This window comes from Nanorana parkeri, unplaced genomic scaffold (genome assembly GCF_000935625.1).
Source record: "Nanorana parkeri isolate BGI_ZX_2015 unplaced genomic scaffold, ASM93562v1 scaffold338, whole genome shotgun sequence".
NCBI classification, from domain to species: domain Eukaryota; kingdom Metazoa; phylum Chordata; class Amphibia; order Anura; family Dicroglossidae; genus Nanorana; species Nanorana parkeri.
Genome location: NW_017306606.1, coordinates 1,062,210 through 1,074,540, shown reverse-complemented (window position 1 = coordinate 1,074,540; position 12,331 = coordinate 1,062,210).

Sequence of the window (12,331 nt, the reverse complement as noted above, 5' to 3'; positions counted from 1 at the left end):
ATATTTGGGCATAGATGAAATGGTGTGTACATGGATAGAAAACTGGCTACAGGAACGAACGTGTCCAGAGAATTCTCTAAAATTCTGGACCCGGAACTTGTTGATGCCGCTCAAGCTGCGCAAGCGCCTGTTCTCCATGCCGGCTGGAAAATCTGGATCACCCATCACTGGGGTTAGTGGGGAAGGGAACGGGGAAATCAAAGAGGAGCGGAACTGCGTCCTCGCTATTCTGAGAGTAGCTCCAATCGTGGGGTGCTGAGAACAGGAAGCTGGTATGGGGCCCGAGAGCCATGGGAGACCCGCCAATGGGGACATGGCGATGCTCAGTTCCATGCGAACCCATTGTTTATGCGTGGAGTGACAGCACCAATCCACCACTCTGTTTAGGTGCACTGCTCTATGATAAAGAGTCACGTCGGGGAGTCCAATCCCCCCTGATGATTTAGGCATGACAAGGAGGCACCTGGCGATTCTGGGGGCCCCCTCCGCCCACACGTACTGTAGGAACATGCGGCGAAGGCGAGAGAAGAACGTAAGCGGCAGACGAATGGGCAGCGCTTGCATCAGGAATAAGATCCTGGGAAGAATTGTCATTTTAAGAGCGTTACAGCGATCGAACCATGTCACTGTGAGGGCTTGCCAAGCCCGTAAATCCTGCTTGATCCATAGCAAGAGAGGAGGAAAATTGGCCTCGTATAATGCTCCCAGGTCCGATGTGATTTGGGTACCCAGGTAGGGGAGGGAATGGGTCTCCCACCTGAAGGGGAAGCTGGCCTGAATCGAGCCCTGTTCACTCAGAGGCAAAGTGATATTCAGCGCCGTCAATTTAGTCCAGTTGATGGCGAGGTTGGAGAGTGCACCATAAACCCTAAGTTCACGCATTAGCTCCGGAAGGGAGGCCTGAGGCCGAGAGATGAAGAACAGTAGGTCATCCGCATACGCAGTGACCTTATGCTCCATAGAATGACTCTTGAATCCCGAGATTCGCACATTCGACCTAACATGACCTAGAAAGGGTTCTAGAGCTAAAATGTACATCAGCTGGGAGAGGGGACATTACTGGCGCGTACCATTTGTAAGAGGGAAATACGGGGATCTGGTTTCATTGACCTTGATGGCCGCCGAGAGGTGAGAGTACAAAGCGGACAGCCAAGATAACATATGCGGCCCCAGACCGATGTGAGTGAGGGTGGATCTCAAAAATTGCCAATCCACCCTGTCAAACGCCTTCTCGGCATCAGTTGAGAGGAGCATCAGCAGGGACGATCTGGAGCGCGCCTCATGAATGATGTTGAGGACTCCAATGGTGCTATCCCGAGCCTCCCTAGCCAAAATAAATCCAACCTGATCATCCTTCACTAGAGTTGGAATACACGGCGATAGTCTAGGATTTTCGCAAACAATTTTAGGTCCACGTTCAAGAGGACTATAGGGCGGTAACTGCCACATTGTGTTGGGTCTTTCCCCTCCTTGGGGAGCACAGCAACATGCGCCCTCAGGGAGTCCTCTGGCAAGGGGCGGTTCTGGAGGATGGAGTTGAAGGCCACCAGGAAATGGGGGGGTCAAATGGCTTTTTTTAACATTGGTCTAAGGTTGAGAGTGGCGTGCCCCAGGGTTCTGTCCTAGGTCAATACAGTTTAACCTGTTTATTAATGATATTGGGGAAGGTGTGCATAGTCATGTTTCTGTGTGTGCAGATAATACTAAAATTGGGACGGTAATAGACACGTACTTAGACAATATAACATTACAGGAGGACCTGGATAAAATAGGGGTGTGGGCAACTATGACAGATATGACAGATGAGGGGTTTAATGTTATAAAGTGTAAAGTAATGCATTTTAGGGGTTAAAAACAGGCAAGCAGAATACACATTAATGGGGACTCCACAGGGGAAGTCAGTAATGGAGAAAGATTTGATGGTCATAGTAGACCACAGATTGAATTACAGCACGCAATGCCAGGCTGTGGCAAACAAAGCTAGCCGAGTACTGTCTTGTATTAAAAAGGGAATGTACTGTAGAGACAAAACAATAATTTTTCCACTTTATAGATTATTGGTTTGACCTCATCTTGAGTATGCGGTTCAGTTTTGGTCGCCAGTCCACAAAAGGGATGTCCTGGAGCTGGCGAGAGTCCAGAGAAGAGCAACAAAACTAATTGAGTGGCTGGAGGATCAAAGCTTCGAGACAAGGTTGCTAAATGTAAACTGTTACTGTATACTCCTTAACAAAGACTAGAGGTCACCACCTAAAATTGGTGGAGAAAAGATTTAATCACAAAGGGGCTTCTTTTCAGTCAGAGTGGTTACATTTTGGAACTCTCTGCCACAAGCAGTGGTATCTGCAGAGAATATTGATTAATTCAAAAGTCAATGAGATGCCTTCCAAAGAGACCATAACATACAGGGGTACAGGTACTCTTAAAAACTAAGACCATACAGGGACTCATATACACACATGCACGCACAACACACACACACAGATACATAAAGGTTGAACTTGATGGACCTGTGTCTTTATTCAACCTCAAATGCTATGTAACGGTGTAACTATGATAACAGCCAGTAATAGATCAATGTCAGAGCAAGCTTAAGGGTAAGGTGACTACTTTAGGCCCCCACAATAATAAGGCACCCATCAAAAGGTAACATTTCTATGCATATCATTTTAATTGCATGCTTGGGTGCAGGCCCAATGTTGCCTGCATAGTTTTAGTGTGAGTGTCACCTAGTAAGCTTAGATGATACAAGTGCATTTCTGTAGGAAAGTAACTCATAAGCACCAATGCTGGGGTATTTTCCCTATACCAGGGCAACCTTTTAATTAACACAAGTGCTAAGGCCTTCTTCCCACTGACATCAATGATAGGGCATTCTTCCTCATATTGAAACCAATAATGGGGCCAGGGGCTGACTGGCAACTTTTAGCCCAGGGGACAAGTACAACCCAGAGGCCCATGGTGCAGCAACTTGGCCCCCCTCCCGCTCTGCCTCTTCCCCCGCCTTCTCCCCGCCCATCTGCCACTTTTGCCATCCATGTAACAGTAGTGTGAACGGTCTCCTAGTAAGTCCATGAAAGGGGTAACAGGCTGGGGGATAGTGTTCTTCTCCCACTGGGCTCCCTACATAGTTCTGGCCTTACTCCACTCCATATCCGGTACTTAGGCATTTTATAACTTTTCTCGATCCTATACATTTTCTCGACTGTGTCACTTCCAGTGGGGGCGAGTCATCCGAATCAGCTGTTTTCATGACCCCTTTCTTCATGATATGCACACCTGGAAGTGACGCGGTAGAGAAATGAATGGGTTGAGGAAAATTATTGTACACTGATAGTGCAGGGATGCCTCGTCAGTGCTGTGCGGGTGTACGACTGCTGTGACCCTGGTAGTTCTGCCACTAACTCCAAGCTGTAGAGGGACTACAAATCTCAGCACATTATACAGCAATGCAGAGCAGCATCAGCTATAGAGGACTACAAATCCCAGCAATACCATTATACAGCAATGCAGAGCAGCATCAGCTATAGAGGACTACAAATCCCAGCAATACCATTATACAGCAATGCAGAGCAGCATCAGCTATAGAGGACTACAAATCCCAGCAATACCATTATACAGCAATGCAGAGCAGCATCAGCTATAGAGGACTACAAATCCCAGCAATATATATATAACAACAATGCAGAATAATATGAAGCTACATACTCTGTAGCTCTGGGTTCGCCGCCTGATGTCTCCAGGATCTCAGGAGGGTTGTGCGTGCTCTCACCAGGGGTCCAGAGAGTTTCACGGGTGCGGGTGTGTGCAGCAAAAGCAGCTCCCTAATTAGGCTCTCAGGTGGCCAATGCGGACTGTCAGGTGGTCAGTGCGGGCTCTCCACTGGTCAGTGCACGATCTGTTGTGGCCAGAGGGGGCTCCCTAATAATTAGTGGTGGCTCTGTGGTAGCTCCCAGGTGGGTAGTGGGGGCTCCACTGTGGCCAGTGGGGGCTCACTGGTGGTTGCAGGGGGCTGTGTGGTGGCCAGTGGAGGATCCCTGGTGGTTAGTGGGGGATCCCTGGTGTAGGGTGACCATTCATCTAGAGCTGCAGCTAACGATTATTTTCAAAATATTGTATTGAGATTGTTGTCCATCACAGGAGCAAGCTTGGAGTGGTGGAAGTAGAAAAAAAAAAGTGGGGTTGTGCAATATAGTAAAATGTAAAATTTCACAGCAATGAATGCAGAATGGCACCGGCTATAGAGGACTACAAATCCCAGCAATAGTACATTATACAGCGCAATGCAGAATACCACCAGCTATAGAGGAATACCGCAAACCCCAGCAATACATTATAGCTGGTGGTATTCTGCATTGCACTGTATAATGTACTATCGCTGGGATTTGTAGTCCTCTATAGCTGGTGGTATTCTGCATTGCACTGTATAATGTACTATCGCTGGGATTTGTAGTCCTCTATAGCTGGTGGTATTCTGCATTGCACTGTATAATGTACTATCGCTGGGATTTGTAGTCCTCTATAGCTGGTGGTATTCTGCATTGCACTGTATAATGTATTATTGCTGGGATTTGTAGTCCTCTATATAGCGCAATGCAGAATACCATCAGCTAAAGTACATTATACAGTGTATAATGTATTGCTGGGATTTATATTCATCTATAGCTGATGGTACATTGCTCTGTATAATATACAGTACAGCATAATGTACCATCAGCTATAGAGGAATACAAATCCCAGCAATACATTACAGAGCACCATGTGGGGGGGAGTGCAGGCTTACCTGAGCAGTCTTCCAGCAACTTGCTTCTGAGATTGGGCCTGTGTGTCGGCGGCTGTCATCCCTTCACGCCTGCTCCTCCTTACTTCTTCTTCTCCCCACGTCCCTGTGCCGATCGTGGATGTGGGCGGGCGGTGAGCGTGAGGCGGGGAGGAGGTGCGGAGTGTGGAGCGTGGATGCGGGTGCGTCTGGCAGCAGCAAACGTGAGGCGGGGAGGAGGTGCGGTGTGTGGATGCAGGCGGGTCTGGCAGCAGCATGCGTGAGGCAGGGAGGAGGTGCGGCGTGTGGAGTGTGGACGTGGGCGAGCAGGCCTCTCAGCGGCAAGCATGAGGCGAGATTGGGCCTGTCTGTCGGTGGCTGTCATCCCTTCACGCCTGCTCCTCCTTACTTCTTCTTCTCCCCACGTCCCTGTGCCGATCGTGGATGTGGGCGGGCGGTGAGCGTGAGGCGGGGAGGAGGGGCGGTGTGTGGATGCAGGCGGGTCTGGCAGCAGCATGCGTGAGGCAGGGAGGAGGTGCGGCGTGTGGAGCGTGGATGCGGGCAGGTCTGGCAGCAGCAAACGTGAGGCGGGGAGGAGGGGCGGTGTGTGGATGCAGGCGGGTCTGGCAGCAGCATGCGTGAGGCAGGGAGGAGGTGCGGCGTGTGTGGATCCGTGAACAGGGCCAACTAATCGAAAGCCGATTAATCAATGATTGAAAATGTTGACAACTTGTGCAATCATTGATTATAATCGACTTAGTCGATTCGTTGTTGCAGCCCTACATTCATCCCCAATTTCTGGGCACAGTCCCGGATTGAGGAGACCATCCCCAGACAAATTATGTCCCCAGAAACATAAAATAAACAATTTTTTTTAATACTCACCTAATCCCTGGATTCATCAACAAGCGCAGCCTCCAGTCTCCCACGCTGTCAGAAGCGGCATACAGCGTGTGTTGGTTTTTACTTAAACTGGCGCGCTGTGTGCAGGTTCTGAGAAGATACGCTATTAGCGCAGCGAGGAAGCCAGCTGTGCATTTTGCATAGGTCGCACACGCTGTATGCAGTTTCTAACAGTGTGGGAGACGGGAGGCTGCGCTTGTTGGTGCATCCAGGGATTAGGTGAGTATTAAAAAATAAATGGTTTATTTTATGTACCCAGGGACAGAAAAAACTTAATAAAAATACTTTGAAAGATAAAAATGTCCCCTAAGAATGTTGTTACCTTACCTTACCTTTCCACTGACTATTAGTGCTGGAACATTCTTTTTCCTATTGACACCCACAAGCCTGACTCCCACATACCTGACTCCCACATACCTGACTCCCACATACCATTAAAGCTGTACATTACATTCTTCTGAACAAAGCATTCATTAACAGTTGCTGTTTTTTAAGTAGTCTCCAACTTTTCTAATAAATTTCTTAATTTCAAATTCCTAAACTTAAGTTAGGATTAGGTAAGGTGTCCTGTGTTTAGAAAATCATATTAATCTAATAGTTTAAATTAAACTCTATTCTGAAGTTTATGTCTGTAATCATTATACTTAAATTGCAGTAATTAAAGCACATTTTGTGTCCAGAAGGTCTGCGACATACAGTATGTGTGCAGTAAATGCAGTGAAAAGACCCCTTTTGGCCATGCCCGTTGTTCAGTGCAGTGTAATCATGTGCTGCACGATTTCTCTCCTTAATGAGCCCAAAGGTGCCTCATGTCTTTTAAAATGGCATTTAAGTGAACCTGCTGCTGTACCCTGCAAATGTAAAGCATTTCTATTGAATGAGTAACCTAATTTTGGATTATTATTTCATATTAAATATGCTTGTGAATGCAAATTAGTCAATAATAAATAGAGTACAAATATGTAGGAGATAATGATTTAAAGAAAAATTACATTTCTCTTTCTGTCTTTTGTTTTTTTTAGTTGTTTAAACGAACCCAACACAATGACATTATAAGAGAAATGCACATGGACTTCTCCTTGGCAGCATTCGTGTAATAAGCACAACAGATGGGCTTATGAATATGCTGATGAAGCCAGCTGTTTCTGAAAGGAGGGAATAGCCTTTAAGAAAATCTTAGTAGCATGCAAAAGATCAATAATAAATATTTTCCCAGAGCAAAGTGACCTCCCATTAGTGTTTTATACAAAAATCCATGTTATATTTATCATATAAAGTACATATCATGTCACACAGAACTTGGCAGTTATGATAAAATACATTAGAACATTTAACTGTTTTTAAAGGTAAAGCAACAATAGGTACAGTACAAATCACTTATAACACAGGATATGATTAAAACAAAACATATTTATTTTAATTTAAAGTGACCGTGTTAAATAAATACGTTTTACCTGCAAAAGAAGAGAGTAAAATACCTCTTCCATGGCCCTGCACCAAATGCCTACTCCATTCAAGAGAAATTTTCTTTTGAAGTCTGCTGAGAAACTGACACTACTGGGAAATGTTGATCTCCTGAGTTCTTTACTGCCCTCACTGGTTCCTTCTGCCAACCTCCACATCTCTACAGGACACAGGTGAAACAATAACCACAGTGTTGGACCAAGAAGTTTGACATTCCCAGAAGTATTGGTTTCTCAGCTGACTTATTTCTCTTGAATGGTGTTTAGCGATGTGGGCAGTGGCAGAGGTGAGTATTTACTCTCTTCTTTGCAAACAGTCCTTATTGGCTAGTCATTTTCTGACAGGCTGATTTTTTTATCCTCTTTTATTAGTTTTTCAAAACAACTCTTAATTTTACAACAATTAAATACAAAAGAGACAAAAAAAAGAAGAAAAAAAAGAAGTGCACATAAATTCACTTGCATAATATACAAATAATACAAATTATTTTATATGCTTATTTCAAAATAACCCCCAACCAGCTAAAAAAAACAACCACTGCTCCTTTACAATCATTCTAAACTTCCCCTTCTCCTCCCTCTCTTTACAAAGTAATTGGATTACTACCATAGATGGAGCTAAGCCCGACACTGAGAACCAGGGGTCCCACATCCTCTTATATTTCTGAGAACAATCTCCATGAATAAATATCAGTCCCTCTTTTAATAGAACCAAATTAACTTGTGAGCACCACTTCTCTAATGTAGGTGGTCAAGGAGACGTCCATTTAAAAGCAATCACCTTTCTTCCTATAATGAAAAGTTGTATAGTGGAGTCCATAACCGTAGGGACATGTTGATCTTCCCCCAAGTAGTTTAAAAGACATACTGTAGGGTCCAGGGGCAACGTGAAGTGGCTACTTTACAACACACAAAGGGATCATAGTGAACAAAAGTAGCCACCCCCCAGAAGGAAGGACAGTGTTAGCACGAATTCTGAGATGATTTGAGAATCTACAGCTGAATGATACACAAATAAACAACATTTTGGTTAATAGTTAAGGTACTTGAATGTATTTTTAAGATTTAACTCCTGAGTTTAGTGTCATTTTATCTCGGCTGCATATATGGTCAGAATCTTAAATAATAATAATAATTTAAAAAAAACTAGAAGAGTGAGCTAAGTGCTCTAGCACATAGGTAACACAACTAAACAGCTCAAAATTGCTTCTGCTCTACTGTAGCTGATTACATGAAATGTGAGTTGCTACATAGGTCACCGGGATACGCAAAAATTGTACGCAACTGATGTGCTGCACAGTCATTAGCAACTGATCACAGATCCATACAGCCCCTTTAGCTCTTTACATTTAGTTACCTTTCCTGTAAAAACCACAATCAGCAAAAAAGTGCCCATTTAGGAGAGATGTGACAGCTTTGGCCATTCTTTGATAATTTTTCTAATCAGAGCCATCATGATCCATTAATCAAGCATCTTAGTAATTTTAATATCACACATATTGGCAGATAAAGTAAAAAACAGAAAACCATACCCACATTTCCATATAAACAGCAAGTTTCCATTGTTAAACAGGCAAAGATATCTACAGGTGAAACTCGAATAATTAGAATATCGTGCAAAGTTCATTTATTTCACTAATGCAACTTAAAAGGTGAAACTAATATATGAGATAGACTCATTGCATGCAAAGCAAGATAATTCAAGCCGTGATTTGTCATAATTGTGATGATTATGGCTTACAGCTCATGAAAACCCCAAGAACCCCAAATCCACAACCTCAAAAAAGTAGATTATTACATGTAATCAATAAAACAAGGATTGTACATAGAACAATATCGGACCTCTGAAAAGTACAAGCATGCATATGTGCTCAGTACTTGGTTTGGGCCCCTTTTGCAGCACTTACTGCAATTACTTTTGCACGATATTCTAATTCGAGTTTCACCTGTATATTCTGATCCTCTAGCTTAATTTAAATTATTTACTCTTAATGATTTTTTTTCTACATGAAAATAATTGGTTCAAGATATTCTTTATATTTCTATATTTTATGTTGGCTGGGCGTTTAAGTGAAAATAGCAAGGAGAGAAATGTGAAGAAGAAAAAAGAAACTTCATTACATTCTGTTATATTTGATCTCGAATCTGTGACAGCTTTAAAGGATTTTATCAGTGTCCTCTGTCTTTGTCCTTTTTCACTTGTCAAAAACTGTTTTCCTTTTTCTGCAGCAGTCATGACAACGTGATAATTGTTATATTGCACCAATTAATTTTTGCAGCTATAGAAGCAATTAGTCTAAACAAAATTAATTTCAGCAAAGATAAGCTGATCCAAATAGCCAAACAATTGCTTCTACAGTCAAACAAAAAAAATTGTTTCAAACTACAAGCTTTACATTAGACACGGGCAAAGCACGATGGACATTTGTTTCCATTGCTCACTACTGAAAAAATTATAGGTTTTCCAAGTAAATGCTACTCTGGCTAATAACCATCCCTGCTATTGTATGCTTAGAAAGCTCTTTCCTCAATTACTCCCATAACACAGAGTTGTTTCGTGATCAGGATAGAAATGGTATCTTTTATAACAGTGAGTGACAGATACATTCAGTCCAGTTAAACAGATACCGTGTTCCATCGCTAGATTTATGGGGCTCATGCCTGTTTTCTAATAAGCAAGTATGCATAACATTTTTATCCTTTTTTTCCCCAATTATAGAAATCTGTTAGTCTTAGAAAGAAATTCAAATAACAAGTTTTACAGTAACATCTGTCATTCTAAATAGCCATGTTTAAGTTATTAAATAGTAATACCAAGCCACGAAATGCCATATTGTAGCATTTGCACTATTTGCAACCATTTGTTCTGTGGGCCTGTGTAGAGACTAAATATCTGAAGTGATTTTGAATATGTCAAGTAAATATAAGAAACATCAATAATATTCCCCATGAAGGATAAAGTGACAGAGTCTCTGTCTTTTTTTTTATTCTCTAGGTTGAACTCGATGGACTTGTGTCTTTTTTGAACCTGACTAACTATGTAACTATGTAAGTATGTAACGATGGAATGGGACTCCCCTCACCAATGCCCTTATACTCCCGTTAGCAGCAAAAGCTTGCCACTATACCCTGTACCGCCAGGTATGAATGGGGATATGACTTCTTCCCCCATGACAGTGCTTTAGTCTAGCAGCAGCACACATAAAATACTGTACACAGCATAGTAAAATTTTACACAACTATTAGTAGATGTAAACATATCTGTTAAAGTCCTATAAAAGCACTTTCTGTTATAGGGTGACAACTCTCTATTCCTGTCTCCCCGTGGTTCTCCTTTGTTGTTACCCTGTTACATGAATCACTGAAGGGAGCTTCAATTGGCAAGATCAACAGCACTGAAGCAAAAGTGGTTGAAAAAAAAAAGAGGTGAAACCAGTATTTTATTAAAAAAAGGGAATTGTTTATAGTTACACAGTGAAAATAGAACTATGACCAGACTTTTTTTGGCCAAAATTCTCTTTTGGGTCACAGGAGGACATTTACTAATGCTTTCTGGTCGCTTCCCTTCCCAATTTTATTGCAATCCCATTTTTGAAAATTACAGAGTTCATGTGTGCTTCTTAGCTCTCTCCATAGAAGAGAAATAGTAATTTCAAGCTCAAATTAAAATAAATCAAGTAATGTCAAGACTCAGCAAATATACAGTAATTATATGCACTGAGCTTTTTAGCACTGACAAGTGAACAGACCTTATATTCACTGTCTCTCTGGTTTTTAAGTGTTTGAAAACAAAGTTAATAAAATATCAATTTCATGCCAAATGCTGCAAGTGTTCTTCCAATAACATGGTGCTGTCTATGCACCATAAATGGTATTGTGGACGGTAAAATGGTTTAACATGTCAGAACAGACATTATTGCAGTGCGTTAACTCATATTGCATTAAGGCAGCCCATTTAAACCATTCCATGTGCTATAGGCTTGTTATGAGCCCATTTGCCTAATTGTGGTTTGTTAAGGCACATTGCATTAGGACAGGCTATTGAAAAAGAATGGGCTGCCAACAAACCAAACGTGAAAAATTAAGACTATTGAGTCTATAAGACGCCCCCATGTATAAGACGCCCCCAACTTTTCTTACCCAAAATTCAGAAATCAATATTTTAAATGATATTATGCATCACACTTACCTCTGAGCCAATCACTTTATTCGGCCTCTGTTACATCACTGGTTTCTTCATCACTTTTAGCTTCAAACATATCAGTTTCTTCAACTTCTGCTGCATCACTGCTGTCTGCTGAGTCACTGTCTATATATACAAGATCATCCTCAGTTCCGTCCATGGCATTGCTGATTCCACATTTCTTGAAGGACTTCACAATCACCTCTTGTTTGACACCATACCATGAGTTTAGAGAGTTTACAGGTTGTTTTTCACTTTCTGACATTTTTATGGTCACAGAATGCTCCGACATTACCACTCTGGGCACTGCCTACACATCTCCCCAGCAACAGCTGACCTCAGGTTCAAAAGATTTATGATTGGAGGAGAACTGTTATCTTGTCTCTGCAATCCGTGAGGCTAGTTTGCAGTGGTATCAGCACTTTCAAAACCGCGGCCCCCGTGTATAAGACGCACCTCTATTTTTAGGTAAAGATTTATATGAAAAAGTAGCATCTTATACACGGAAAAATACGGTATGTGATCTGTTTATGATCTATTTTGTGTCTACCAATGGCTGTAAAATAACCATTACTGTTGTTTCCTACACAATGGTAACAGTGCTTGGATGGTATATTTCTGTCGGATTTGGCCATTACTTTGTATGCTGAATGGCCTTGCTAGACACCAATAATGGGATGCCTTCAGAGAAATTGGTCTGCAGATGTATAGGTAGTCTTGGTGAAGAAAAAGTAAACAGTTATAATTGTTTTTCTGTATGTGGTCTGGTAAGGAGAACTTGGTAAAGTAACCATGTATTACAATATTCTTTATGGACATTGTAAAGGATTATAATATACCAGAACAGACACAGGCTGCATGTAGAAGAAATCTATGACATACATTTTATTCATAATGAAATATCAACAAATTGCCATATAAAGGGTGCAATATATTTTAATTAATGATAAAAAATAGAAGCACCCATCACATCCTACAAGATGAGAATCCCAATGTAAAGTATTCAAAGTTTCTTCAGCCAAG